Raw genomic sequence first — 5,517 nt, forward strand, 5'->3', positions numbered from 1 at the left:
CAGCCCTGCAAAATATGTCTTTGCCACCGTCCCCTTCCGCGCCCAGATTGCTCAAATCCCTAATTCACTGCCAACCCAAGAAAAGTTCGAATCACCCCTCATCTCATCTCTTTCCCCACCTCTGTGCCACACGAGAACGACAAAGACGACGGTCGCGCTTCACCACCGCACCAGAGCTACCTCATCTACGCCCTCGTCCACCACCCCGGGTGGTCCACCGACCACGTCGGCCGCCGCAACCGACGTGCCTCACAAACACCTAGTTCCGCCACATCAGGTGCGCTTCACCGACGCCGTCTTCCAGCTCACCGGGGCTACTTCACCAAGCACATCGTCGCACCTCCGCCCCCCGAGGCCGTTGGGCTTCACCAACGGTCTCGTCCACCGCATCATAGTGCTCCGCTGCCACTCAAGATCTGCATCCGTGCGCGGTCAGCCAACACCAGCGCATCACCCTCAATGGCTCTGAAGTGACCTGCACTCTAGCTAGGCGAGGATGCCCAAACGCCGGCCCAAACTAGGTATCCACACATCACTCCCTTGTGCACTATTCCGATGATGTTTGGATATCCTTTCACTACTCTCTTAGCATACACGCCTATGCAACTCTGACTTTAACTCTTATTTCTTCTGGAGATATCATCTGAAACAAGCAAATCCATTTTTTAGCAAAGCATGACGGTGCTACGGGATCTGGTACACATCCTCCACACCCGTATAACCTTGTAAGTATTTGTCCTCCGGTCCAACATCAAGGTTGATTCCACTTATTTGATCAACCATTCGCCATGTCAAAAATGCAGAGGGAGATGCAAGGAGCACAAGGCCTGCACATCCAAGCAAGTGGTAACATGGACTTGTACATGGAACATCCCAAGCGCAAGCAGAGCTGCAGTGAGCCTGTACAACGAGCTAGCGTAAGTTCCTGCATTTCATTAAATTCGTACTGGCATTCGTGTATGATTTGTGTGTAGTGGCGGATCCACGAATTCAAGTTACCAGGGGAGAACATTTAACTTAAAAAATACGAAGGCACTTGCACTCTGGAAATCAACATAACTTGAGAAATGTGAAGCTACATGCACTTTGGAAACCACCTAATGATCCAAAGTAGTTCAGATTATAAGCACTAAATGATGCAAGCACCAAAAAACACAAAATGCATCATAGTGTACAAGGACTACAAACATGGTCTGTATCTGCTTGAAATATCGAAGTGTAATTGCACCTATAACCAGTGCGCAAACTGCATACAATATATCTATCTTGCACAAGTATGACAATAGTTTCAGACAACAGATTAGAAAGGTATTTATGCTATGTTGTCATGATACGGGGACTTTCTAGTAGATGGCCTCGACGTTTCCTCAAGCTATGAAAGTGCACTATAATTTGCTTGTCATCAATGCCTGCAAATCTCTATCTCTCTCAACATAGTAGATCATCATTAGACACTAAATCCTTCAATGAGCTTGCAAAATGCTTGCATTAGATTTATCATTAGACACTATATGTTCATCACCAGGAGCATGTAAAATGTTTGCATCAAATCCTTCATTAGCAGTCTGTTCATTAGACACTTCAGTCTCAAGAACAACATGAGCTTGTATGTTTGCACCGGAAACTTGATTAGATACATCAGATTCAGTCAGTTCAGTATTGATTGGGGGAGTTATAAAATAAGTATAAATTGGTTTCATTTTGTCATCCCTACATACAAGAAGTTTTACAACACCATCGGGCTTAACTATTGGCCAGAAATTGAAGAGTTGAATTAGATATAATCAGGGATGTGATGTACCTGCTCGTTGCGCATGCTACTCTTGCAAGCTACGACTGTCCGTTTGCGCAAGCTCGATGCCATGCCCGTGCTGCCGCCGCTGCCTCCCACGCAGGCTACACCCAGGGTTGGATCTTCATCTTCTTGTCCTTCCGTTTGCTTGAAGCCCGGCAACCGCCCTCCAACGAGGGCACGAGGAAGTGTTGTGTCTGTCTGTCCAGCGGCGGCTAGGTTAGGAGCAAACCAGACTGGAGGCTGGAGCGAATGAATTGGGATTTTTCCTGCTGTCGATCGATATGGGAGGCGCTCGTTTGGGTCGTGAGCCTGCTATAGGGCCTGCCTTGCACTTATGTTATTGGCCCATCCAAATTGAAACATTTTTCTTCATTTTTTACATTGCCTGCTGGTGCGTTGGGACGATCAAAACTAGTGTGGGCCAACCTGGACGACTCAAACTAGGTGCAAACTTTCCAGCCACCTGAGGCGGCCTCCCATACCAGCCCCTATGGTGGCGTCGCCCCTTTTTGCGTGTATGATTGGATAGTGAAAAATATTCCAGTGGCGCTTTTGATTTACCCACATAATGGTTGAGTTGCTTGTTTCTATGAATTGAGTTCGCCAATAATGTGAAGGATGCCAGCCTTTTCATCCTATTGTAGATTGCTTAGATCTCGATATGCCAAAAGTAATCACATGAAATATACAGTAAAAGCCAGTGTGATGTGTGTGGCTACAACTAGTCTGACTACACGTCCTCATATAACATATCAAGGACGCACCATCTTACCAGATTAACTATTCGACTTACCAATGCAGTGTGGGAAGAAAGAAGTATTGGAACTGCGTATCCAAGCAATTGATGCCATGGACTCCTTCGGACAACCTTATAAGCGAAAAAAAAGTTGCAGTGTGCCTGTACAAAGAACTAGCATAAGTTCAGTTACCTGCTTCTTGGAATTTTAGTTAACCAATGCAGTGTGGGAAGAAAGAAGTATTGGAACTGCGTATCCAAGCAATTGATGCCATGGACTCCTTCGGACAACCTTATAAGCGAAAAAAAAGTTGCAGTGTGCCTGTACAAAGAACTAGCATAAGTTCAGTTACCTGCTTCTTGGAATTTTAGTTAACCACTTATTGCAAAACTGTTCAATTATGTTGCTTGGCTTAATTTAGTTTGCTACTAATTACATAATGCCAAAGCCTGTTAATCATATTGTAGACTGTGCCTATCTATGTGTTTGATACTTACTGTTAAGAATTACATGTTTGCCTTAACTTAAATATCTAATTGTTTGTTTAACTGCTTTGTTGCTGCAATAGCGGGTTCCAATGATGTTAATAACTACTTTTCAGCATCCAATTGAAATTCTTTAATTCCTTGTTTGTTTAACTGGTTTGCTGTTATAACTCCCAGTTTAGAGTTTTTGCTAACTTCAACTTTAATGGCAAAATAGGTTAGCGCAAGATCAAAGAGCGAGGTCCCCATAGACGTTGCATCATCCCACGGCAGTGGCATCGGCCCAATCGTGCATTATGAATTGCCAACTGCTGATGCTCCAGAGGCTAAACTAGTGGAAGAAAGATATTCTGCTTCTGCACTTAGAGATGAAGTTGACATGTTGAGGAAGCAAACAACACAATCACAAGCAGTACTCACGACAACCATTAAATATTTGGTGGATTTCAAAACGAAGCAAGCTAAGACTGACCAGATTGTTAAGGTCCTGAAGGAAAAAAGGAAATTAAATTCCTACTTGGTAAATCATAGGTGAAATGTTCTTTCCGTAGTTGAATAACCTTTGTGTTGTTTGTTCATGTAATCAGTCAAACCATTCGTTTTAGAGATCATGTAATAATTGTTTTTTTGTTTTTTGGTTTGTAATTTTATTTGAGCACAGGTCTGTATTAATTGATAAGACTCGAAGATATTTCATTTGGATTGTTGTGCCGGACCTACAAATATGCCAATCGGGCTGAATGTGCATTCAACAATAGTAGTAGTATAGATGGACCATAAGTGGCACGCATCGGAAAGGGACAAGATGCTGGCTAAAAAAAGGATGTTGTTGTAGCCAAAAAAAAGTACATTGGCCTGGCTTATGTATGTTAGTTGATATTATTGATCCATATACTATATTAGTTTTTGTATGTTTGTTAGTTCTGTACATTCTTGGTTGATTGACTCGGTATTTGAATCTTGATACATCGCTTGTGTACATATCTAAATGGGAGTACACATTATGCTGCGTGTCACATTTGAGTTGGACACGTAGTGTTCCAAATATTCGAATTCACCTTAAACTGGATTCTAGCTTCTAAATTTGAGTATCGGCATTTGTAAACCATATTCATATATGACAGTGGAATACATCTTTATCGTCCTTGTGAAGATATATAAAAACACACAGAATGATTTATAAAGATTCATATAGGAATACAAAATGGATTCGAATTTAGTTTCCAGGGTAAACATGGATGCTTATTGTCCCAAAATTCGAAAGAAGAAACAAAATGTCCACTCCCACGTTGGCTGCCCGAAGCCAAGTGTTTGGGAGATGGAAATTACTGTCTACCCATTACACGGACAATCCATCGGCCCGATTTCCACTGCTCTAAATAGGGGTTAGTAACTTCAATTAGACCTGACACGACCGCCTCTGAGCCATTCCTACACGGTGGGCGTCAAACATGGGCGGCAAAACACATTTGATTCAAGCTTGTCCGACAGACCTCTCTTTCTCCCTCCATTCCCCATTCATACACGGTGGGTGGCAAAACAAACTCGACTCGGCCGAAATCGATTTAGGCAAATATTTTCAATAGGGCAGGTTTGTAACTTCACTCAGACATGACACAACCGCCCTACCTGTCAGCCCTGTTCATACACCGTGGGCGCCAACCATGGGCGCCAACCACCCTCTCCTCGCCCGAAATCGGTCTGGGCAAATATTGGCGAGATGCGAGATTACTGTCCAGTCCCCAATCGACGAGACGTGCAAATTTTAAACGGGGGCTAAGTTCATAACTTTCCCATATTTCAGACAGGCGCGTCCCAAAAACATGGTTCCCCGTACCTCTCCCTCCATTTTCCCATTCATACACCGTCCGCGCTAGAACACCCCATCCCCACACCAACCTCCGTCCGTCACCCCATCCATCGCCGCCGTCCTCCACCACATCCATCGCCACCATCCTCCATCATGCCGAAGCGCCTACCAAGACCGCGTCGTCCACTGCTAGAGATGGATGTTTCTCATCCACGGTGACGGACCAATAGCCTTGCATCGCGTCCTCTCGCTTCATCAGCGCTGTCGTCCTCTTTACCGGGGCCGCTCACACGACCTTCTCTTCCACTGCAACAGGACTTATCCCCCGATGCACCCGTCTACCGTCGCAGGTCTGCTTCAACGCCACCGACAGCCATCACACCCCCGATGCCTACACGGCATCGCAAGAGAGGTGGTACTTCATTTCTCCTCAACTTTTTGATCTCAACCAGAAAATATATCTTAACTTGGTTACTCTACTTTCTTTTCAGCTCCTAGAATTTAGTTCTTAGTTCGAAGCAAACAGCGGATGCTAAATATCATTTCTCCAGTTTGCAGCTTCAAATCTGCCATGGCACAGTCATAATATGGTTTAATTGATCTTGCTTAGGGTTTAATTGATCATGTTGGTTCCGTGGTGGTTTCTTTAATAGAATCGGAGGGGAAACCCTCTTTTGCTAAAAAAATATG

This window comes from Triticum aestivum, chromosome 2B (genome assembly GCF_018294505.1).
Source record: "Triticum aestivum cultivar Chinese Spring chromosome 2B, IWGSC CS RefSeq v2.1, whole genome shotgun sequence".
Classification (NCBI taxonomy): Eukaryota; Viridiplantae; Streptophyta; class Magnoliopsida; order Poales; family Poaceae; genus Triticum; species Triticum aestivum.